Raw genomic sequence first — 27,839 nt, forward strand, 5'->3', positions numbered from 1 at the left:
ACTGCTGGTGTTCTTCCTCATAATATCATAACAGTGCTCATATATCCTCTTAGACGGGATTCTTTTGGTTTTATCTATGTGAAAAGATGAACATTTTGACGAAACAGCAACATATATCACAACTGATGTTGCACAGTTCCTTTTCAGTATAGGTATTTTTAATGAACAGTAATTATGCATTTCTACATAGAATCACTCTAAAATATAGGGGCACTGTTTACAAGCCTTGTATTTATAAGTCCTTTTCATTTCAAGATCTGTCCTATGCCTTGCTTTATTCTTCTCAAATATTCTGTTCAGGTTTTTACCTACCTTGTGTACAAAACCAGGTTAACCCCAACTACCTTAAATACCTCATCATTTGTTTTTTAAAAATGCACTATTTTTTCTTTACAATCTCCTTAATTCTACCTATATTGCTATTATAGTGTAAAATCCGAGATCTTGTAAGGTATTTATAATAATAACAACAATAATAATAATTATTATTATTATTACTACTATCATTGTTAACCTCCACTACATTTTCACCTCTATCATGGCAATGACGTTTTCCTTCTCTTTCTTTCTTATCCATTAAAGGAGTATATTTTTTAGCCCATTCTAAAGATTTGTCCTTTACACTATGCACTTAATCTCTACACCATTCAAGATGAAAAACAACAAGCTAGTTCAGGTTTGTTGCTGCACGCTGCACAGAGAAAACGAAGAACTTCTCAAACACTTTTCTTCTACCAGCCATCATCAAATCAGTGACTTTCTTATATGGCGTAACTAAGGGAATGTAAATGTTGTAAAACACTGAACTGTAGACAATGACCATAGCCCATACTTCATTAGTTATGGTAAAATGATGGTTAAAAAGATAAAACACTTGGTAAGGCACCTTCTCAGACTTAAATTTTACTTAGTAACCAAAGAGGCAAAAGAGCATATGTGATACAGCTGTCTTGTCTGTTATATGCCTATCTTGTTCTTGTAAAACTACCAGGCTATACTTGTGACAAAGTATTGCAAATACTGCAACAGACTTTTCAGACAAAAGACATCAGTGACTTCAACTTAAAGTTCTTCAATGGCCAGAATCAGATATATGAAAAAAAAAGACACAGTTTGTACTAATTTGCAGAACATTGTGTTATCTGTTATTTACTTACATTCATTAACCATGAATGTTCAGCTGAGGAATTCTATTTTAAGTGTACTCCCAGAGAGTGTGTGAGAGAGAGAGAGAGAGAGAGAGAGAGAGGTCCATGCCTATAAAGTATAATAATATGGACAACATAATATAGTATTCATAGGTTCAGCAGATAATGCAAGATAAAAAAGTATATACTGTTGAAGTGATATAGTTTGAATAGCTAACATTATTGTTCATATTCAGATCCACTGTAAGTATACAATAGGAGAACAATAGAACTATTGAACAAATATACATGACAATAAATATGAGCAATTGCAAATGTGATAATCATACAGTGGCAACGCAGATAATTTTGCTGTTACAGTGGAAATTATTTCAACACCCCAAGGACTCATAATAAGCATGGGAAAGCATTCTTTACCACAAATGACTGTTCCCAAGACATGAAATTTACATCACAGATGAGGCTAAGAGTTGAATCTTACTGTATTCTGATTTCCCCTACCTGGATTCAATCTATGTATTCAAAGGACACTACATATATAACACAAGTTCTTTAGGCATTCAGACAGGGAATCACATTTCACTTTCTCATCTCCCAAAAAGCATATAGTTACTTTGTGAACTTTGCCTGTAACTGCAAGTTATCTAGTTATACAAATAGTCCCTCATCTTGCAAATTTAACTGCAATATCCGTTATACGTGGTTATAGCCGTGCCAACCAATAGATCATTTTAGCAACATGACTAGATGCCTATTTCTTACATTGTACCCAGTATTTAAAAACTTGTGCTGTCCTTGCCCTAGGAAAATACCTCATTCCAGTTTTGTCAACATGAATAACCACTGGACATGTTTATTCACCATTGCTCCTTGGCAACAAAATCATTTCTGTCCAATTTCAGACACGTGTCACTATTGCTTAAAGTTTTTAATAATATTACTGTTTTGGTATGACTCCTATAGTTCGCTGCTACTTATCTATGTAATACCTGACATACAAAACAAATAATACCATAGACGTTTGCTCAAACAAGTAAATAATGTTTCTTGCAGCAGTAGTTACTTGCAAAAAAGCAATAATTTAGTGCAGTTTCTGGAAAACAATATTTACATGCTACTACCAGAGCTGCTAACTGTATCTTTTGCTAATGGTGATTTCATGTAGAAATGTGGAATTTTATTTAAATGAATGCCAATCTTTTTTTTTTTTTTTTTTTTTGCATGTATTATTTGTTAGCTGCTCATATCTTGTCTCTCAGAAGTTCACCTATAAAGGGGCTGTAGCCAGTGGGACTAGGACAACAGACAAATAAGTAAATAGCTGTATGGATGGACTTTATCCCCACTTGATATAATAAAACCATGGTTTACTCCTAATATATGTTATCCATATTTTGTATGGTAACTTACTGTATTTTAATTTATCAGCAATGCATTTACTGGACTATTCTAGCTTGGTGGGGACAGTAAGCACTCATGAATATGGCCTTGAAATTATGCATTTTCTTGCTGCTGGGCACATCTTATACAGCTCCTATAATTCTACAGAAATGGGTTGGTTAGCTCACATAGTTAGCATAACAAAATGTTCAATTAAGTGTTGCTGGGGGGCAGTATAAATCATAGTACTTATCAATGCTTTTAAGAACCAGGGATCAGCAGAATGGAGATAGGCAACCTAGGTTATTACAATTTATGCCCTGAGTTAGTTGATAACATTTTAACAAGCTGCTTTATTATGTTTAGGGGTGGTCCTAAATTTCCCCAAAAGTTCCATTTAGATAAGTATACCTCTGCAGGGGACTGTCGGAAATTAACATTTTTGTTATTTTGGAAAATTAAACTGTCACTTCTTGCATATTTGGAAAATGAAGTCCCAGCTGACCTTATGTGTACACTCTTTAAACTTATCTTTATATAACACATAAAGTAGGAATGTCTCAACTTTGTACAAATGATTTGTCATGAGGTTTGTTGAAGGATTAAACCAGGGAGTGAAAACTGCACCTAAAACTATTTCTTACTAAGGAAAGAAAAACATTTTCAGTGGCTATAATGCACCTAAACAAAATTGTCAATAACTCTGGATCCATAAAGACTGTTTTGCTTTATGCCACTAGTTTCAATAAGAAATTTTCAGCATTACCGACTATCTATTTCTTCTCACATCTCAGCTTGAAATAGTTTCTGATAAAAATAATGTAGTGTAACACTAATAGTTCCTCTGTACCACATTAATCACATGCAAAGATGAAGCTCTTGCTAGTGTGATACTAGCAAGATATTTACCATTTAAGCTTTATCCTAATTTCTCAACTTCCACTTTTCACATCATCCCAGGACTTAAGTAAGAACATAAAGAATACATTTTGCTCATTTTGCTTTTTTGTGACACCTTTCTCATGCTTTTTCTCCAGTAACAATCACTCTCCTTTCTGTGTTAGTAGAGCTAAGATTATTCTGCCAGAGCAGTTGAAACAACAACATACCTGATTAACTTAAACAGCTTTGTGTACAAGGAAACTGCCGGAGCAGTTTTAATATAAGAACAACAAAGCTACCAAAATAATTGAAACAACATTGCTGACAAAAGAAAGGAAATTTAGAGGATTGGAAGTTGGTGCATTTTTAAATAATAAATGAATTTCTTCTGGAGAAATAACCTGGGAAATGTATATAATAGTATTCATGGAAGTCCATGTCTGTCTGTAGCATTCTGGATATCCATATAGTTGGCAATAGCAATTTCATCCAGAAGTAAGGTATTGACACTATATTAATGGAGAAAATAAATAAGACCATTTTGATCATGTGTAGGTAATTAATGCCTGGTCTTGACACTATATTAATGGAGAAAATAAATAAGTATATTTTGATTGTGTGTAAATAATTAATGCCCATGAAACAATCTACTGGTTATTCTTATTTAGGTTTTGATTTTATTCAATGTTTTTCTTTTCATAGTTCACCTTGTATCATCTCAATTGTCTTTCCTCCTCCATCAGTGCCTTGCATAAAAGGACACAAAAATTACAGTGCCTTTAACCCAGGCCATCATTAGAAACTCTTAACACATAATATAGCAGATTTTACTTGTAATGATTATGTTAGCTGCATGTTTCTTGGAGACTGTGGTGATTATTTTCATCCATCACTTTAGAGTGACTGTCACCTACAGGCTTGTAATATTGCACATTATATATATATATATATATATATATATATATATATATATATATATATATATATATTTGAGTAACTCCTACTTCCATGGCAATATATTTTTTAACTTTATCATTTTTTATTGTTCTATATATAATAGAGCATTTCAACAATGCCATCTGACATAAACACTTCACATGCATATTAGTTCATTCCACATTTGTCCACCACATTATCTAACATTTGCCATAATACATATACCATAAATACTTTATATTTACATCGTATTTCAATAGAACAACATTCCTTCACATTTCTACTTATTCTCACCTCATGCATAACCATAACACCACCCAGAATTTGAACTGAATCATTCCTTTCCCAGCACTCCCCTTTACATATGCCATGCTGTATTAATCCCTATATATAGAGTTCAGCCTCTCAAGTGTTGGAAATTTGACACATTATGGCACAGTGTATCTTACCTATGGTAATCCCTGTACCTGTACTTATTACTACAATTTTTAATTCACTACAACTACAAACTCACCCCATTGCATTACTCACATTCGCTGCTTTGCTTGATTGATCTACCCATTGCTGAACACTACCACATATACCCCCTTTGTCATCCATTATGCATATCCCCTCTTTAAGTTTTGCATCCAGATTCTTGCTCTTCATTCTGTATAAACTTGCAGGCCCTCCCCTTTCCAAGTCTTAGTTATCACCTACCTCACTTCTCCCATGAATAGTTGAAGTTCTAATACCCCCCAAAAGACATAAGTCACACTGATCTGCTATCTTCTTCCCCAGAATTTTATTTCAGCCTTCTCTTGCCTCCTTTCATAATAGTACAAACTTACTACACATCCATCACATGTGTGTCTGATCAGCATTAGCCTACCCCCATCTCCAGCACTCTGCATGGATTCCAACCTTCTTAGTGTATCTTTACTCTGGTTTTGTAATACCTGTACACCAGCTTTCTATGCCGATCTCTAACAGAGCCAACTCTATTTAACATTTTCATCATTGTTAATATTTCTTTCCAAAAAACATTCTTCTGGCCATATCACATCTCTCAAGTTACTAAAAGAACATTCACATGCATTGCTCCCCAACTACCGGTACATAATTCTAATTCTTATCTTTTTTTTTTTTTTTTTTTTGAGCTGGCTTCATTTTATCCACTTCGTTTTTGAGTTTAACCAAAACATATGTTAATGTTAGTAAATCAGCTGACATATGTTTCATTGCTCTCCATCCCATTTCCCTGCGATTAGTCTGCAAGAAATAACACAAGTACTCCATATGCCCCATACACTCTGATATTCACTCATGATACAAGTTCAGCAGTTTATTACATCTGAGAGCAGTGAAATATCAACCATTCTGGGTAGCTATAAACTTATGTCATCCAATGGTAGTAATCAGAATGTTTTCTAACAAGAAGAGCCGAATTTGTTATTACAGCCTTAGCTGTGGGACTCTTTTCTTGTCTATTCAATTGTTCCCTATTAATTACTCTGTTAATAAGCAGATACATTTAACTTTGATAGCAGTTGAGCTATGATGCCAACCCATTTGAGTCAAGGAAGTTTAGAGCCAGTTTACTTGAAAAGGTGCAAGAGAGGAGCAATCGCCCTGAGCGCTAGCTTGAACAGGTTACAATTCTTGAAAAGTAAAAAAATAAAATATTTGAATAGATCTGTTTTACCTTTTATCATATTTTTAAGGAAATGTCGAGGCTCCAGCTACTTCCTGCCTCCTTTATACGTCACCTTGTGTGGGCATCTGCTCATCCTTACATTTTACATAAGGGATGAGCTTATGGCAATGATCAAAAGACTTCTGATTGGCTTGGTAGGTGAAAAACTTTATCTTTTGATGACCACAAAGAGCGAGAGAGAGAGAGAGAGAGAGAGTGGACTACTACATGACTTGATTTTTATTTTGATATATTCTTTCCTTGAGTGCTTGTGTGTTGCTTTTTTTTTTCCTTAAATAAAAAGTCTTGATAGTCTTCACCTCAAGAAGGTGAATCTTTTCAACAATTTGTTCAAATTGAAGGCAAGTGCTTGTTGCAGTGGTCTGACTTTCACACTGCTTTTTTTTTTTTTTTTTTTTAATTCAGATGTCCATGTCTCCAGTTTTCTTATTTCTTTTTCTTTTTACTGGAGTGGACAGCCATAATCCTGCAAGTGTAAGTAATGTCTATTTGGGGCAAGAGAAAAGAACTAGAAGGTCACAGCTTACAGTCCAGCCAAAAGAATTTGGTACAATGAACAAAGTCAATTAACATGTTTACATGTCTTTTACTATGCTGTGGAACATGTAGCAGTGTACTTATGTGGGGTTTATTATTAATAATCACATCTCATTTAATCTAATTTAATCTACAGCTATGGCAGCAGTGTTCAGTGGTTATATGAATAACAAAGTGTGGTTCAGATATTGCAGCAATCTTTTGCTGGTCTGTGCACACCCTAACATTCCTTTCCTGTCAACAGATCAGTGCAACAGTGGAATGATTTTATAGTGAGTGTCCCCATGCCACTCTTTTTCAAAGTATGCTGAATTTGTAAACAATATGCTAGAATTAGGTTCTGAATTTTTAAGCTTTCCATCTCTCCCTAATTATGCTGTTTGTGATACATACTGTATCTAATGCTGATATAGTACAATAGTGTACATTTGTAATTTGGCATGCACATCAAGAAAAGGGCAAATGCCAGAGCCTTCACAGTCATGGTAATGGCAGAGTCTGCTACTGAGACTTGGGGTAGGGTACTACAACAATTTCCAATTGGCAAGTTCACATAAGCTGGGGTGGGGGTTGGAATAATTAGTCTTGATTGACATTTGTCATTTGTTTACTGGTTGACTGACAGCATGAATGACATGCAATGTTAAGTTAACCGTTGGCACTCTAGCTTAAGATATTTTGTTCATTACTATACATGTGTGCTATAATATTATTACAAAAATGTAAGTGTACTACAAACATTGCATTGATCATTTGCTGATCCAGGCACATGAGAGGTCTGTCATGCCCACAACCCTCACCATTATTATACTTTGTATAAACTTTACTTGGTAAAGTTATAAAAACAGCAGGGGCTTGGAGGGGGGGGGGGTGAAAGCTCCAGCCACATACATGGATTGGCAGTAGTCGGTTTTATAAACAATGTTTTGATGTATTTTGAGTAAAAATACTTAATAATATGAGGAAGAGTTACTACATAAGTAAAAATGTAAAATATAGTTATGGCAGCAGTGACAAATGCTCAACTAAATGACAAAGTACGGTACATCTATTGTTGTGATCTTTTACAGATCCATAGATATGGGAGGTGCAGCTCTTCTCAACACACACCCCCAGACTGGTTCTAGTTTTTATATTTAAATTTAAAAAATAGGGGGAGGGTTGGAGGCTGTCAGCCCTCACACATGTATCCAGTGACAACTGATCAGAGCAGCTGTGAAATTTTTTATAGTGAATGTCCATATATGTCTGCTGTTTTCTATCACAAATTAATGGGTCCATTTCAATTAACTCTTGTATACACCTATCGACTTACAATTAAGACAATCAGGAGGATGGAAAACAAAATATCTAGTCTTTAAATAGAATGGCCATAACCTAACTGTAGCTTTCAAATTTGAATCTGGGACAGATCTAAAAATAATCAGGGACAATCAGGAAGGGAAACTTTTAAAATATTAGCACTTTACTTTTAATCCAAGGCATTGATGGAATAAGACATTGTGAATTAATGTACATTTTCTGTTGTAAAAAGAAGTCCATAAGTCTAATTATTATCACTATAAGTGTGTGATGCACCATCTTTTATACGAAAGTCTCCAGTTTTAGGAGGGATTAAGAGTTACAGAACTGAAAATGAGGGACAGCTGAGAGGTATGAGCCTAGCTACTCCTCTAGAATGGAACATAATATAATTTGGTTTAGTGGTCAGTGTCTAGATACATGTTGTTTTTGTTCATAGGATCATAGGTTCATAGGTGTGTATTAGGCTAACAACCACTGGGGCCTTTTTAAGCCTAACAATGCACCCCAAATTTCTGACAAGTTCTGGTACCCTTGATAAGTATTAGCAGGAGCTTGGCAAATGAAAGATTTACAAGCAGGGGCCTGGGATATGAACCATTTACAAGCATTTTGTGTCCATTAGAGGTATAGGTGCCAACCAAGGATGAATTTCCTGTTCCCCAAACAATTGTCCACGTTGCACATGAATTAGTTTGGGAAGGAACTCTGCTTCACATGGAAGCCTGTTCCAGAAAAGGGGGAGTCTCTTTTTAATTTCTCTAAGTCTTTTGGGTTTCTAATACCATGATGGGAATGGACCCCATTCGGAAGACAAAGTGATTAAAGTTCATGAAATTAGTATGGTTTCAATTTTTGATGTTAGCCAAAAGTGCTCTTTGTAGCACCCGCAATGTGCCCAGTAATGATTCCTTCTGAAATTTGTATGGAGTTACATCTATTGGTAACATATCTAAATATGATTCTAAATTACTTTTTATAAGACCTGTTGCTCCAAATACTATTGGAACTGTCTGGGTATCCTTCTTCCACATTGCCCTCATTTCTGTCTGCAAATTCTGATATTTTATGGCTTTGTATTTCTCTGTACATAAGACATTGTAGTCACTTGGTGCAGAAATTTCAATGATCAATGCTAGTTTTGTCCTCTTTTCATAGACTACTATATCTGGTTATCTCACATCTATTTTTTGAACTCTTGGTAATGCATGAACCTGTATGATATAAACTTCATAATTTTCTATGATGCTTTGTGGCTCATGTTTCCAGTGTTTTTCAGCTACTTCAATATTATAATGTTTGCAAATCCCCAATGCAACAGTCTTGCCACATTATTATACTTTTCAGTATACAGTCCTTCTGCCATGCTTGATGCCGATATGCTAAAATAAGCAGGAAAGCCATCTTAGACTTATTCTCCTCATGTTTCAAAACTTTCACTATGCTTGGGTCTTGTGTGGTGAGTATATATATATATATATATATATATATATATATATATATATATATATATATATATATATATGTGCAGTCCCACAATTGCAGATCTGTGCATGTAATCAATTTCAAGGAGGCTCATACCTCCTTTAGAATGGTGAACGTATAATCTTGGTATGTGCTGATTTTTATAAATCATTTGATGAGCATGAAGTATCCTTCTTATTTTCCTGTCCAACCCATCCAACATATTGTGGGACCAGTCAATCCCTCCAAAACTGTAAGAAGGACAGGAAGAACAAATTGATTTATAGCTTGTACTTTGTTCCTAGATGTCAACTCTGTTTTCAGTATTAATTTAAGTCTTCTAATCTATTCCCTAGTAAGTTTTATTTGCATTTGTTCATTTTTACTGTTGATCCTTTATCAATTCATAAATATTTATACACTCCCTCTTGCTCAAATTCTTGTATATCACATTCCTGTCCCAGACTGATGCCTTCTTGGTGCTATAGCCTTCTTGCTTTAAAGGCTGCTTTTGCACATTTATAAAGACCAAATGACATTCTTTTATCATCTGAAATAGTTTTGATCACTTGCAGGTGTGCTTTCAGTTCTTCATCTGATGAACTATACAGGTTTAAGTCATCTAAAAAAGAAGATGAAAAGTCTTAACACTTTGTTGTTTTCTGGGAGTCAAATTGTAGCAATGATCTAATCTGTTAAGTAGATGAATTAATGTATTAAAGGCAAGACAAAATAGCAGCAGTGACAGAAAGTCACCCTGGAATATCCCCCTTTGAATTTTTATACCTGGAATAATAATTTGTCCTTTATCATGGCTTAACCGCAAAGTGGTTTGCCACTGTTTCATAGTCACTGTAATGAAATTGATCAGTGTAGGGTGTCTCATACATTTTTAGCACTCTTTTATCCATGAATGTGGGATACTGTCAAATGCTTTTTTGCAGTCTATCCATGCCATACTTAGAGTCTTCCTCTTTTTACAGTTCTCCACTATGACTTTATTTAACAACAAATGATCCTTTGTCCCATATGACTTTCTTTTATTACCCTTTTGATCTATTACTGTAATTGAGTTTTCTTCTAAATGACTATAAATTCTGTCAACATCAATTCCAGTATAGAGTTTATATGTCATCAGAAGGAAAGTTATTGGTCTATGCTTTTTAGGATAGCTGGCAGGTTTGCTCTTAAGTAGGAGTATTGTTTTTCCTATTGTTAACCAGGCTGGTGTCTGGTCAGAGTATGGATATAAATAGTTCTTACTCGAGGCTAAATCTTCATGTAAACATGTTAATACCTTTATCCAGAAGTTAGGTACTGTATTTGGGCCTGGTATTTTCCAATTAGGAGCTTTTCTTAACTCTGTTTCAATCTCTCTGGCTGTTACTTCATCCCATTTCATATCCTCTACATTTGAACTTCTTATACTTTCTTTTTATCCATTCAGCATCTTTGTTATGTTCCACAGGATCTTCATAGATATTTCTCCAAATGTATCTTTTTCTTCCTTTTTGGTGGTGTTTCAATTACTTTTGCCTTGTTTCCCAATTCTCTATAAAATGTTTTGGGTTATCAGTAAATTGCGCATTTTGTACTTTTTCTTTATATTTGTCTGCACATCTAAGTTTTTCTGCCTGTGCTGATACTTTTAGTCTATTATTTGCAATAGTGCATGATAGAGTCTGATCTGTTCTGATATCGCACATTGCTTTTATCACATCTATCTTTCTGAGTATTTTTGTTGATCTGTTCCCTCTTCTATACTCTTTTAACAGTGACACTTCTTGTCTTAATTGCTTTATAGTTTTCTCTATTCATGACCTCCATGATGGCAATTAAGTTTCTCCCCTTCATTTCCCTTGCTACCCCATGTTTTTGTGGTAAGACTTTATCTGTTATTAATTTAGCTGCACAGTAATATATCCTATTTACTTCTTGGTTTATCAAACTTCTAACTTTTGGGGTTTTATTGGCTTTCTGTAGTCTATTTCTTTCATTGTTGTTAATATGTCTGTCCATTTCTATTAAATCAAGCAACTCTTCTCTTACATCATTTTCCTCTAAACTGAGGGCACATTCTTTGTTCTCCATTTCCTGCGATATTCTATACAAAGTTCCAGAGCATCTTCCTGTGCCACATTGTCTTCAGTTTCATCCCGTGTCATCTGTTGCTCTTTCATATTGGAAATCACTCGTCTATCACTCCACAAAATTGACTGTGTCAGAGTTACCGCAGTTTCCTGTTCTTTCTCTTGCTGAGCAACGTCAACTGAATGTTTGTACTAGTTTCCTATGAAAGGTTCCAAAGTGTCTTCATGTGGTACCTGCACAGATGTTTCCTGCTCCACTGGTTTCTCCTTAATTTGAGGATCCATTGCTCTATCATGCTGTGATGTTATCTGAGTTAGATTTTCTACACTAAATCCTTCACTTCACAGGTACTCCATAACCTCAGTTTCTATTTCTTTAACTTCTCCATTACTAATCCTCTTTTCTACTTTTTCTCTTTGTTTTCTTATTTTTTATACTGTAAAATGTTCCATGTCCGGATGCCTTTGCCTATATTTCTCTTGCAATATCTTTGGTGCTGCTCTTTTTGTATTGATTAGTTTTGCTTTCTCTTTTGTGCAAATATTGCACCATATTAAATCTCTTTTTCTTTCCCATGACCATATTTCTTCTTTGGATGTCTCCTGCTCCTCCTTACTTTGGGGATTCATTGTTTCACTATGCTGTAATATAACTTGTGTTAGACTTTCTGCACTAAATCTTTTACTTTGCAGGTACTCCATAACTCCAGCTTCTACTTTTTAGCCTCTACATTACTGATCCTCTGTTCTACATTCCCTCTTTGTGATTTTATTTTTTACATTGTGAATTTTTCTATACCCGCATGCCTTTGCCTTTATTTCTCTTCAAATATCTTTGGGGCTGCCTTTTTTGTGTTGATTAATTTAGCTTTCTCCTTTGCATAGATATTGCACCATATCAGATCTCTCTTTCTTTCCCATCTCTATATTTCTTTTTTATACCTTTCAAAAGTCTCCAGATTTTGTTCTTTATATTTTTGCACTTCCTCAGACACTCTTTTTTTCCGAACAGCCCAAGGTTTCTTGGTCTATATAATATTTTTCAAAAATCTGTTGTATTAATCAATTTTTTTAAGCTTATGACAGTTTTTCTTGTACAAGTATTTTTCTTTCCACTGATTTCTCTCTTAATCTTTTTTATATCTTCTGTCTGGAAATCCTGGGCCTTTTGCATAATCGTAACAATGCATCATTTCTTTCTTATCCTCAATAGTCCATTCTATCATCTTTATGTCTCTTCTTTGGCCCATTGCTTTTTGTGAGTTTTGTGGACTGCTACTTCCTTCTACAACGGGGGGGGGGGGCATCCTCCCCTTGGGCCTGGCCAAGCCCCATTGTAGGAATGTTTCCATGTCTTGAGGATTCTACACTGTCATTTTTTTCCATTCCTGGCACCAGTCCTACCAGTATTGGACACTTTTTTTTATCCTGGGTCTTGTGTGCACCGCTATCTTTTTTATTTTTTAACCTACTTCTCTCCATGATATATGCTAACAGAAATACTTTCATGATAATTCTTTTCATAGCTTTACATATGAGACTGGTAAAACTTATGAGTCTGTAGTTTTCAGGGTCTATAGATGGCCCATCTTTGTGCAGAGGGATGATTGTTGCTGTTCTCCATTCATGTGGCATGAAGTCTGTTTGGAAGCCACAATTAAACAGTGATTCCAGGGGGCCTGATAGGTCACATTTCATGCTATTTAGAAGGCAGTCTGGGATATTGTCTGCACCCATCGATGCAGTGTTCTTGGCCTTAGAGCGAGCATTAAGGACCTGGTCCTAATAATACTTTAGGGAATGGTATATATAATGACATTTCTTAAGGGGAGGCTGGAGGACAGAGAGTGGGATCAGAGGTGAATTTGTCTACGAGTAGGTTTTCTATATCTTCTGGCTCACTATAGTTGCATTAACAATGAGCTCTGCACAACTGTGAATTACCTTTGAGGTTGTGGTTGACCTTGACTTGGAAGGCCATATTTACCTCAGATTTGGCTTTGGTAGGCTTTAATTGTTCTCTGAGCTGTTTGTTTAGTTTGATGAGAGTGCTTTTATCTTTCTGGGTGCTACATATCTTAATTTTCACCATGATTTTCTTTATTGCGTTATTCAGACTATTTATGCTGTGATTTCACCATATTGGCTTGTTTTTGGAGTAAGTTTTACACAATCCTGATCGGTACAGCTGCCCCTGTGCAGCTATTAACATGCTTTTACAGAGAATATGTGAACAATTCCACTTAGGCAACAGTGTTCTCGGGGTTTGTTGTAAATAAAATGACAGTGGCAGGAGAAAGAAAGCAAAGTTAAGGAATTAATTTATGTTTGCAAAATAGTCCCCAGGATTCACGAAGCCTCCGTGTAAGAGTTATAACTCTTACACGGAGGCTGCAGTTAAACGGAGTGATGTCAGCATGCTTTGCATATTCATGAGAGCATGCTGAATCACACCTAAGTCTAACACGGTCCGTGTAAGACAGTAGGGGGCGTGTCCGTAGGCCGAGCCCTGCAAGCGGACACGCCCCCAGAAGTGTAAAAGTGCCCAAAGTAGACACCCACAACAGAGTCCACGGAAATGTGAATAAACACAACACAACACATGCCCCTACAGACTATAAACATAAAAGATATATAAATGAACATGTTATATATTTTTTTAAATTGTAAAGATGTTTAACCGTGTGTGCGCTCGTTTGCGCGGGCGTGCCCATAGCGCAGCTACAGTTAGCAGTCAGTGGGAAAGCATATAAGAACTAAATATGCAAAATAAGCCAGGAAGCAATAGCGTAGCGGTAGTGATGCTGGCTGCAGAGCAGGCATCCATGGCTCGAGCCCCTACAACACCAATTTTTTTTTTTTTTGCAAAATAAGCAGGAAACAAGTCCCTGACATATATGTACACGTAAAACCACAAGTTATGTAAAATGTAATGAAATAGCCCATTGATATTGTAGACATGTGAGGTACCAAAAGAAGAAAAAATGCCAGATGTGCTCATAGCTGAGCTACAGTTTAACAGAGTGAGTGCATGTGCCCGTAGATGAGCAGTGGTTTAACTGGTGCAAAATGCGTGCCCGTAGCTGAGCAGTCGTTTAACATGTTGAATCTATGTGCCCCTAGCTGAGCTGAGCATAATATCCATGCCGATAGCCAAATGAGGCTTAAAGCAGTGTACCCCGTTTGCGCAGAGCTGCGCACCACGCAAACAAGCTAACCGACGGGCAACGTTGAGCAAGCCGTATCAAAACTGCCTTTACACAGACACACCCCTCAGCATGTCTAGACAGTCATGAAAAATAAAAAGCAGTGGCCAGGTTCGAACCCAGGATACTATACACCATAGTCAAAGTACAGAACCACTAAGCCATGACAGCAATACCTAGAAATGCAATAATAGCTAATATATAGGAATGAATACAAACTACAGCATGACAATGCAGGTTTACTGAAGTTGATACAATTCCAAAATGGCCAATCACAGATATGTGCGGGAAAAATGGACTATATAAGCCCCATAGGTGGGAATACACAGCATAAACGATTGTAGAACAGACCTGCAGGCAGAATGTCAGGAGTAGGAGAGGGTAGTCGCTTTCGAGCACAGAGGTGGGGTGTTGAGGAGTCCAGGTACATGGCCTGGCTCCTAGTCCACAATCATGAGGCCCAACTCATGCAGGGCCAGGTCCTCTGGGGAGCATACAGGGCTGAGGCGTGGGACTGGTTGGCTCATGATCTCACCAGTGCCACAGGGATTCCAAGGACAGGTGAGCAGGTCCGTCACCACCATGCGGACCTGAAGAGACGCAAGCAGGACCAACTGAACCTTTGGATCCAGGAGGCCCGGCAAACACCCAACGCCCCACCACTGAGTAAGTAACATTCAATTATGTATGTAAAAAGTTAAACTAGCTGATATTATGGAGATGTGTATTCCAATATTACTTCATTTATATTACAGCTGCAGGTGTCCGTTCTGCGAACCGCAGAGCCTATGGCGATAGGCTGGTGCGGTTGCGCCACCAGGCAGGTCAGTAATCCACTACCAGTAACTGTAAAGAAATATAAAAGTATGACAGGCAGCAAAAGAGTGCAGTGTAGTCAGTAAGGAATAAAATCTGCAAGTAACAGTGTGAAAGTGTATGCAAGTATTGCTTGATTACAACAGTTTTCAGCCTGTAAGTTTAAGCTAAACATGAAACTGTCCGACATATATCCTGAAATAAAAACGCCCTGCCTGTAAGAAAATAGTACACAACCTGCAGCAGGCTGAAAAGTATAGCTGCAGAAGATGATGAAATCAGATGTGTGAAATATATCCCTGTGGAAATACTGAAACATGACAGAAGTGAGACTGCTGGAAAGGATTGTAATAACTACTGTTAAAACATGTCAATAAAGCCTAGAAGTACCATCCTGAATAGTAAAATGAAAGCAAGTGAGAGAGTGTGAGAAAGTGCCATGAATCCAGCAATACAGTAGTAATAACCCCTGAATAAAGTATACTGCAGGCAAGACAGAATGAAATGCATGTCAGATTCAAAACCAAACAGCTAAATCTGTTCAAAGTGTTGCTGCATCTGGAATGTGTATCCCAAAATCAGGATATGTTGCTCTCAGTCTGCAATATGCAGATAGGATGTTTGTCTGATATACCAAACATCCACACTTGTCTACAGCTATATAAAGCAAATGTAGCCCTGATGTAGCTGAACAAAACTAGATATGAATGTGTATGAAGAACCATAACATGTATATTGATGTTGCATTAACAGTCCTATCACCAAGTTGAAATAGTTAACATATAGGAAACTGTAGTTAGAGCAGTAGTGTGTATATAACTGTAGCTAGTAGAAATGTACAGCATATGTATTGTTATTCAAAGGTGTTAATATTACTTTCTTCACCCCACCCTATAACTACATATAACCCATTCCACGTGAAAATGGTATGTGCAATCACAATTAACACCCCTGGACGTTTGTCCTGTTGGGTCATATATATTTGCATGTCTGTTGATGCATCTCACGACCCAACACATGCAACACATAGACCACACAGTCAGAGTGTCAAACAGTCACAGCCCTTAAGGCCAAACAAAATGCCAGACACACTTGTCATTGGTGATTCCATAGTCAGACACACTGACGTCCCGCTCACCAGACTGAGTAAAGAGAAGGTCACAGTAAGCTGCCTGTCGGGTGCTAGAATCCGCCACATAACGCAAGCACTCAGGTCTCTCAACAGCAGGTACAAGTACGACTCAGTCATTGTCCACGCTGGTGTCAACGACCTGAGACGTACCTCCTTGGACTACATGAAAAGGGACATCGAGGAGCTCTCTGATTATGTAGCCCAGGCAGGTATGACCCTGACCTTGAGCAGTATCCTACCTTCACCTAGATTAATGCCACAATACAGTGATAAGATGATCAGCTTTAATAATTGGCTTAAATTCTGGTGTCATTCAAAGGGGATCCAATGTCTGTCTGCCTGGGATGACATGCTGGACAAGCCACGCTGCTTCACAAGGGATGGCTTGCACCTGTCACCCTGGGCTTCGGATATTGGCAAAGGCTCTTGCCACCCCATAGTGCCTTTTTAGGCAAGGCTCAAATTCTAAACCTACCACCCTAGAACACCAAAAGGAAAAAAACTAAGGGTAATGCTGCTCAATGCCAGAAGTCTCAATCTCAAGATGCACGCACTCGAGGCCCTTCTCAATATGGAGAACATCGATGTCTGTGCTGTGACAGAAACCTGGTTCAAGGCTCCTGAGAGCACCCTAGCACTAACAGGTTTCACCTCATATCATGTTCCGCCCAAAATCCGGACAACACCAAGAAGGGGTGTCCATATTCATAAAGGACACCCACACCTCAAGGTTGGTGGCAATGCACGATGCATCGGAGACCATCCAGGTGCAATTAACCATAGGCAAGACTGCTCTGCAATTTGTAGCATGTTACAGGCCATCCTCTCAAACTCAGGAACCTCACATGGCCTTCCTGAAAACATTGGAGGGGATAAATGTATCTCCAAACACCATCATACTAGGTGACTTCAACTACCCTAATATAGACTGGGAACACTACTCAAGCCCGAACACTCTAACCCAAAGATTCCTGGAGTTCATAAACTCAAATGCCATGGAACAACTAGTCACCATCCCCACAAGAGGAGAAAACATACTTGATCTCATCATCATGAACATGGGATCAAAATGTTCAACACCAGAAGTATACCCCTCACTGGTGAGATCAGATCATAAACTAATCTCGCTGGAGGTCCTCATCCCGCCCCACCTGAAACAAAAAGACCACAGTGAAAAACTTCTCAAAAGCCGATTTCACACTTCTAAAACTAGTGTGGTCTCCTTTAAGGCCCCTGAGCCAGTGGTAAACATTACTCAAACCGCTGAATCACTTACAAATGCCTTCTACCAGCACCTACAGGACTGCATGGATCAGGCAATCCCAAACAAAACTAAGACTCTCTGTACCAAAGACAAGCGTCCAGTCTGGTGGACCCCAGCCATAAACAAGCTCTACAACAAAAGGAGGAAGCTACTACAAGATAGAGCAAAATCCTTGAAAGGTAAGACACCTTTGATCATTATAAGTAAAAAACTAAGAGCTCTCATAAAATCATCCAAGGCAAATTTTGAGAGAAAAATCACCAAGGACTCTAAAGAAAATCATAAGGCCTTCTTTAGCTATGTTAGAAACCTAGGAGGAAACTCCCAGATATGCTCAGAATTAGTTCAAAATGATGTGAAAATTACTGAACCTACACACATTGCCAACATACTGGCTGACAGGTTCAGTGCAAACTTCTCTCCCCCCCCCAAAAGGAGAGATATCTATTCCAGAGGATTGTAGCCCCAAACATCTCCAACACCCAGGTGAGAACTGCCCTCACTAAGGCAAAAACACAGCATCCATGGGACGGATGGTGTCCCGGCTGTGTGCTTCAGAAATCAACGAGGAATTAAACCCACAGTTAGGACAGCTGTTTAATCTTAGCCTCACCTCAGGATACGTACCCAAGGAGTGGCGCACGGTGACTGTGGTCCCACTTCATAAGGCGGTGCCTCCACAGACCCTGGAAATTACCGCCCATTAGCTTGACAAGCCTTATCTGCAAAGCCATGGAGAGGATCATAATGGAACTCATAAATAAAGACATAGGGAACTTGCAGACTTTGGATCCAACCCAGTTTGGCTTTGTCAAAGGCAGATCCTGCCTCTTAAACTTGGTTGACTTTTGAGACAGTCACCAAGGCCATTGATGAGGAAAGGCAGTCCATACAGCCTACCTCGACCTGGCAAAGGCCTTGACACAATACCCCACTCAGGTATCATCGAAAAACTCATCAGCTTGAATGTAAACCCATACATCACAAGATGGGTTGCAAACTGGCTAAGTGACAGAACCCACAGGGTCAGAGTTGCTGGAGCCATGTCAGACTCAAAGCCTGTCACAAGTGGTGTCCCACAGGGCTCAGTCCTGGGTCCACTCTTGTTCGGCATCTACTTTTCTGAAGTACAAGCAAACACAGGAGGGTTATGGCTGACAAAGTTTGCAGATGACTGCAAACTGGGCCATAGTGAAAACACATCTGACACAGATATCCTCCAGAAGGGCCTCACAGAAATGGATAACTGGTGCCAGAGCCATGGCCTGAAGTTAAGCGCCAAAAATGCATAGTCATACCCTTGGGAAAAACAAGGTTACCCCTAGCTACCATATAGGTGGCAATCCACTGAGCACAGAAAAAGTCATCAGGGATCTGGGGACCCAGGTTGACAGTAGCCTTCGTTTGACACTCATGTTGCTAAAGTAGTTAGGAAAACCTTCTATATCGCCCACCTGATCATGAAGGATTCACATCTAGATCAAGGAGGTCATCGTCCCCTGTACTCATCACTCATTAGACCTATGATTGAGTACAATGCCCGTTCGGAATGTATCTGACCAGACACCTGCTGCAGCTTGAAAGGCCCCAAAAGTTCCTCACCAAAAGGATAAAGGGTCTCAAAAATATGTCTTATGCTGCCCGACTGAAAGAACTCCAGCTCTATTCAGTCTCATACCGCTTGCTCAGAGGTGACCTGTGCCTGACATATAAGGCCATGTCAAACCCAGATTTGATGAATATGCTTCACCTCAAAAAATCTAGATCCCACAGAACCACAAGGGCGGGAGACTTAAACCTTGACACGGTTATAAACAGAACGTGCTGAAGGGACAGATTCATCACCCAGAGACTCCCTATGCTGTGGAATAAAATCCCGGTACATGTGAGGCAGAGCACCTCTCTGGCCTTGTTCAAGAGGAATCTTGACCAATGGATGGGAGATTGCAGATATACCCCAGGGATTACTTCAGTGTCACTGCTTGACAGAGGCACAGCAAAATGATAGGCATAGTTTTTATTCAAACTAAAGGGGTGGCGAAAGCCACATAACTATGGGCTAGGCTTGTAAATGCCCTTGGGCAGATAGCCTAGTATGAACCTATGAACCTATGAACCTATGAATCTGCCCTGTTCATACATCCACACCTGATGGCCTGTTGCCATCAATTGGGTTGGGAGGGTGGCCTAATGGTTAAGGTGTCTGCCTTACAAACACAAGGTGCAGGGTTTGAGTCTCACAAGGGATAATTGGCTAGGCTTAAAATGGCTCGCAAGGGCAGTTAGCTTAGTACTAATCTATGAACCTATGAACCTATGAACCCTGCATGTTGTTGGGCTGTGTATTTCTGTTCAAATTATGCATGTGTTATGCACGCTGTTCAATGGTGTGAATATCTGGGTGTTTGGTTAATGGGAATACTAATGCATGCTGTTACAACTAATTGTGAATGGTATTATATGTCACTAACCCAAACTGTCATGACATAATGCAAAACATAGTACGACAGGGAAGGCGGGTTCCAGCGGACCCACCTCTCCCACCTCAGCTGGCGAGTGCACCTGGCACTAGTGCCAAGTCTGGACCCTCCTCCGGTGGCCCTGTGCCACCTGCAGGTGGAAGCGCTGCAGGGGATGGGGCTCGCCCCCCCTCTGCAAGTGTGGCCGGAGGAGATCCACCACTCACCCTCCGTAGCGTCTGGACTGTGGTGCGTAGAGAGATTCGGGACTCTGTCCTTGAGCCCCTACGCCAGCTCGAGGCACGGGTGGCACAACTAACGGGCATGCCTGTTGCCCCGCCTACACAGCCCCCAGCACAGCCCCGTCCTGGGCAGTGAAGGAACAGTGGCAACTGCCTATGGGTGGGGATATCAGTTCCACTGTTGCCATCTGTGGGCTCATGGGCTCTGGATATCCAAACCTCCATCCCCGTCAATTGTGTAACCCCCACCACATGTGTCATACACCGCCCCTGTATGCATCTTGTTTGTCTTGTCTGTTTACCTACCCAACCTACCTCCCCAGCTGTACCAACTACCTTCACCTGACATACCACTCTCACCTGAAAAAATAAAAAAAAAAAGGGCACTCTGTACCCACAAAAAAATTACGCCCCATACATAGCTGCCCATTCCGCACACATGTCTACTGGACATGGAACCTATCAATTCCAATTGGCTGTACAAGTATTATTGTTGTTCTGACACCTCTCTCAGGGGTGGAAGGTTTCAAATGTCACACCAAATTACATATATATGCACAGCTGTTGCTGATGAAGAAATGGGCAGCTATGGGCCTTACCTACATCCCTCCTGCACATCCCAAGCTTGTTTCCCTACTGTCTTACCCTCTTTGTGACCCCTTTTTCAACACTTTCCTGTCTCCCCATTTTTCTTTTCTTTCAAGGAAAATAGCGCGGGTGTGTGCAAGAGTAAGCACGTTTAAGTGGTTGTAATCAGGTGTGCGCTTGTGTGCGTGGAGCTAACCGCCAGTGCGCATGCATGAGCTCCGCGCAAACCAGCGCTAACCCGGTTACAACTGCTTAAAAGTGCCTTAGTCACTTTGATGGACAGGTCCTGTACTCAGTTCAAAAGCAAAATAAAATCCCACTGTGAGTCCCGAACACAGAACCTTGGCAACTGTAGTCTGCATGACTTACCACTAAGCCATGACTCTTATACAAGAACATTGTGCTAAAGTAAATATATCATGTAACAGTAGGAATGAATGTAAAGGGAATATAGATGTGTAGTACACAAAGCATGACATTTAGAATTACTATCAAAACTGGTGGATTTCCATAATAGTAGTGTGTGAACAGAAACAGCCATGCTAGTTGGAAGCTAGTAGGTAATAATGTCACTATAGCACCTTGCAAGACACACACATACTCACAGCAGGATAAGCACTGCCCATACCCCACAACCTTTTACAGGAACACATCTGGACCAAGTAATAAAATATGTGGAGCAAAGGCCCAAAACCAGGGACACATTACAAATAATGTTACAACAAACGCAGACAGTTCAGAAAGTAACATGGTCTACACTTTGTGGGATGTTTGGAAGGGTATGCAGTCTGGAACTTGAATGTTTGTCACCATATTCGGACTTGAGCCCAGAGTGACTTGCCAGAAAAAGGTGTGCATGAGATATTGACCAAATTATGAGGCAGATATGTGGACAACCTGCAAATATCTGTACACATGACGGGTCCGACACCACCATATTTGAATAGTTAAGAGCCTAGACATAGCAACAGTGAATGACTTACAGGGATGCCCCACAGACCCCATGTGAAATGTACAAACAGTAGGCAGAAAGGTGTAACACATGCAATGGTAACTATGGAGTCCAGAAAGTATTCACCACTTGCATGGCAGAAAAAGTGTAGTAATACATATGCTCATGCTAACCCACAGTCACAACTGCAGCATACCAGACATTTTAATGGGTGTACCCCACTGATATGTACCATTCCATGAGGCACATAACAGATGAACCTGAAAGTCTCTGGGGCCTGCTCAGCAGCATACTCAAATACCCTAATAGATGTCAAGGCCCACACCATGGCCAGACCACACATGCTGTAACACCCTAGCAGATATAGCAAGTATTCCAAGGTGTGAATGTACATGGAAAATAGGAAAGCTACAGCAGCACACTACAGTCAAGACACCTAGCAGGCATACAAGTAGTGACTGTAAAGGGCAACTATTGAAGCCTTAGCAACAGAGTGCAAGCAAAAGTGAAAGGAAAGCACACACACACACACACACACACATTAACAGTAGTAGTAGTTGTAGGTGTCAGTGTACATACACAGTTAGTACAGGAAACTGGAGAAATGAATGGAGGAATGTTAATCTACAACACACCTGGAAATATGAGAGAGATACCAACCTTTACACTCACAGAACATTGTCCACAGCATAACAACACGGTCCCTGCCCTTAACATCTGAAAGGGCTACGCCTATCTCGCACACCTTTTTATAGCACTGTTCTGAAATCACAGTGAGAACTGCAATCAGTACACAACTGGCTGCATGCAATTAGCAAATGCTGGCTAACAATTGGTGCAGAGGCCATCACATGGGCATATGCAGATACCTACAAAAGTATGCTGTACTCCATGTCCACGCATGCAATACTTTCATTGCACCCTGAGAAGGATGTGAGAGACAGACAGAGAGAGAGAGACAGAGACAGAGACAGAGAAAACTGCAATTAAGCAGACAGAAACAAATTGTTCAGCAACACCTACCTGAAAGCTGACAACTGGGAAGTGGAGCAGCAGGACAGAGAACCAGACAGCAACACAAGCAGCTGTGATAAACACAGGTAATGTAAAGTAATACTATAAAGGTCTACATACTGTGAACCCTCCATATGTGTCATTGGTCTGTATCCATATGTATATAAAGATGTGTAAAGGGCAGGGGACATACAGCAACTATCAGTGAAGGCTGTACATACATTTGTATGTGAGAGCATCTATGTGCACATATCAATGTTGTTTGATTGTAGGTTGTAGTGCCATGTACAAAGGAGGTTACACAGTTATGTATGTTTAGCAGTATGTTAGTGTGTGTATACAGTATGGTAGACAAATATGTTGATATACCTGTCTAACATATGGATATGTATGTATGTCAACATATGTATGTGTGTATATATATATATATATATATATATATATATATATATATATATATATATATATATATATATATATATATATATATATATATATATATATATATATATGATATGCATATATGTATACATACAAATTGAGAGAGATGTAGGAATACATAGACAGATGTAGATAGAATATTGTACAAACATATCTATGTAATGCACACATACAGATATAGATATATGTAGATACATATACATAGACAGACTGATCTGACTACCTACAGGTATGACTGTATATGACGACCTGCAACACAGCCTGTCCCACCCCCTCTGTGCCCCCCCCTCCACATCTATAGCAATATATGTACATCAATATATATATATGTGTATATGTATACGGACATATATATATATATATATATATATATATATATATATATATATATATACATATAGATATATCTATATACATATATATATATATATATATAGAGAGAGAGAGAGAGAGAGATGTATATAAATTCTGAGTGAGGCACATGTGTACAGATGTATTGCAACAGGTGCCTGGTGACAAAGGCATGGAGTGAACACCAGTGTCAAATCCAGAGTACCATACCACATTCCAGATCACCTACACCAGTAACCACCAGATATGTGATTGGCTGCATACCACTGCATGTGTCAGGGGTGAGCAGGGTCAGAAATGTGTACAATAGTGGCCCCAATGATATTCACAGTGGCACACTATCCCTGGAATACCTGCACATGGTATGTGTCAGCGGACATGGTGAGTCAGGTATGGACATGTAGGTCGGTGTACCCCTCCAAACCACATAATGGATGCCATGGTATGGACCTCACATGACAGCTACAGATATGGAGAAGGACACAGTGACATGTACAACACTGTGACAATGCACTCAAACACATTACCAATGCACAGTGACTGACAACACCACAGAGTACACATATGCTACCCACATAGACGTTACCACTCCCAGATTTACATATGGAAGTCACACCCATGACAGATGTCCAACAACCATAGTAACACCTCACACCATCCACAACCTAAATGTCTGCTGTGTGTCATCCATGCCACTGCAATAGTGTGCACATGTGGAGGTAAGAGTTCCTACCCACAGATAAGACATACCCTGCAATAAACCACACAGTGTTAAGAAGCAAGAGTCCCCATGAGTACATGTCACACATACCCCTGCTGAATGTTAGTCAGATAGGTAATATGCCATATGAGTCACCCTGTGTAACTGTGTGACAGCAGCAGGTACCATCACACCACATGTGTCACAATGGTCAGGGTAGCAGAACAGTATGCTGCTGTAGACACAGGGGCAATAGCATATTGTATAGTATTGTATTGTAATGTAATGTATTGTGTTGTATTGTATTGGTATGTTGAGGTGCCTCCTTCATGGAGTGGAACCACTGCTGCTGTGCGCCAGTGTACAGGTACATATCCTGTAGTCAGGCTAGTGTTACATAGCACTTCTATATGTGTGTTTAGCTCCTGTCAGAGGTTATGTAGCATGCAACTGGGGATACCATCAGGTCCCATCCATGTATTCTGCTGTCCTGCGGGTGTCTCTCACCTGGACATCTGTAATGACAGGGAGGTTACAGTCAGCTGGGATAACTATGCCTTATTTCGGGGGAGAGGGCGGGGTGACACCAGAACTGAACCTGTCTGCCACAATGTTGTCGATATCTGTGGTGTCAGTGAAATATTTGTTGTTGTGTACTACCTATGGGCATAGAGGATGGCTCCTGACCAGGTTGCTAACATAACTGAAGAAGGCCTTCTGGTTATCTGTAGTGTCACTCTTGATTTCCCTCTCAAAGTTGCCCATGTATTTTGTATGATGGAAAATAGATCCTTACCAGTGCTGCTCAGACATGCCCTCCCTTTACTGAATTATGCTCTGTCTTGCAGTAGCTTCCATCTTCTGTAATACAATCTGTCTATGGCTGGGGTCCACCAGACAGGATGCTGTCCCTTTGTGGAGAGTGTCTTGGTCATATATGGGATTGCATGATCCATGCATTCTCGGAGATGTCTGTAGAAAGCAATTGTGTAGGGGTCAGCATTGTGGGTTGTATCTGCCACTGGCCCAGTGGGTTGAAAGGATACCATATCACTGTTACAAAGTGTAAAGTTTGTATCTGTAATGTTATGCACTATAGTCGTTTGTGCTGGTGGTGGAGGTGGGATATGTATATCCAGGGCAATCAGTGTGTAGTCAGCTCACAGTAGTTGACGATGTAGGCCATACAGTACCTAGATACAAACCCCCAGAGTGAGGAGGTGCTCTTGACCTGAATCAGTGTTCTGACTGCTGGGGTTTGGTAGTATGTCGTATGGAGTCTGCCAGGTACTGTTGCACAGTTGCTGGCCGAGCACTGATACCTGGCCATCTACATGTGTATCCACCAATAGACAGACAGATGCTACATATGTGAGATATGTTGTATCATAACAGTCGAGTAGCATGTGTAGTATGTGTGCCAAATTCTGCTGACATATATTGCTGATACCAGGTTATTTTCTTTCTCAGGTACATGGCCCACCCGCGGAATCCCACCTACTCCACAGCTGAGGATGAGGAGATACACCAGAGCCTGGTGCGGGATTATGCAATACTCTTTTCCCGCACCAGCCAGAATCAACAGGAGAGGGCTGCACTGTGGCAAGACCTTGTCCGTCGGGTAAATGACATAGGCACGCATAATAGGACATATGAGCAGGTACGACATCACTACAGTGATTTAATCAGACATGTCCGTCAGCGTGCATCGGATATCCACAGGCAACAGGTCGCCACAGGTGGTGGGGTGGCTACACATCCCCCACTCACCAGACTGGAGGGACTACTCATGAGTGTAGTGGCTCCAGTCCGCCAGCAACAACAAGAGCAGCAGACATGCATTATGATGGAGGCTGGAGCCACACAGCAGCAAGACAGTGAACGGGTAGGTAATATGCCATATGTATAGTTGACTGTTGTGTACACTGGTAGTTAATGCATGTGTGAGGTGTGTCCTTGGTTTGTAGCTGTCACCATAGTATTTAATGTGCAAGTGTGATATCCTCAATATTAGCTGCTGACCTGTGAAAGGCGACTGTTGTACTCCTGACCTGTATCATACTCAGTAACAATGGCACAGTTGTGCCCACTGACATTAGTTTCTTCACGTCTGCAGGACCCTCTGGTATAACAGCAATGCAGCCTATCCATGCCGGTGAGTGTGTATTAACAATTCCTGTAATAGTGTTGATAGTAATAGTACTATTTGGCTCACTTAGTAGTGCTCTTTGTATGCATGTAGGTGTGTCTGTGTCTATGTGTTGATATCACGCATACTGAGTACTGTACAATTGTGTGAAACTGTGTGCATGTGTGCACCTGTGCACATGTGCATGTGTGCATGTGTGCACGTGTGCATGTGTGCATGTGTGCACCTGTGCATGTGTGCATGTGTGCATGTGTGCATGTGTGCACCTGTGCATGTGCATGTGTGCATGTGTGCACCTGTGCATGTGTGCATGTGTGCATGTGTGCACCTGTGCATGTGTGCATGTGTGTATGTGTGCACCTGTGCATGTGCATGTGTGCACCTGTGCATGTGTGCATGTGTGCACCTGTGCATGTGTGCATGTGTGCATGTGTGCACCTGTGCATGTGTGCATGTGTGCATGTGTGCACCTGTGCATGTGTGTATGTGTGCACCTGTGCATGTGTGCATGTGTGCACCTGTGCATGTGTGCATGGGTGCACCTGTGCATGTGTGCATGTGTGCATGTGTGCACATGTGCATGTGTGCATGTGTGCACCTGTGCATGTGTGCATGTGTGCACCTGTGCATGTGTGCATGTGTGCATGTGTGCATGTGTGCACCTGTGCATGTGTGCACCTATGCATGTGTGCATCGCTGGTAATGTGTAGACATTGTAAACTGTGTTTCCTGTTTCCTTCCCACAGGTTCTGTTGCTGCTCTGGTGTCATGTAGCAGGGAACCTGAGTCAGGTGCCGTGGGTACTGATAATGATGACATCTGTGTAATGGCACAGGAAGGTATGCCAGGGTCCGCCATTGGTCAGCCGATTGACAGTACACAGCTGTCGACCCCATCAATGCGCACAGGTGATGGACAGCATACAGTGGGCATTGACCAGGGTAATGTGGTATCTGTGGCACATGCCTCCCCACACAGCAGCCATGGGCATGGCCCAGAGATGGTACCACACAGACAGATGTCCAGGGGTTCTCGTGGGAGCATCCATGGGCGTACTGCCCCTGTCAGATGTGCCCACAGAGGTCTTACA

Source organism: Protopterus annectens, chromosome 2.part1 (assembly GCF_019279795.1).
Source record: "Protopterus annectens isolate FY-2018-M chromosome 2.part1, PAN1.0, whole genome shotgun sequence".
NCBI lineage: Eukaryota > Metazoa > Chordata > Ceratodontiformes > Protopteridae > Protopterus > Protopterus annectens.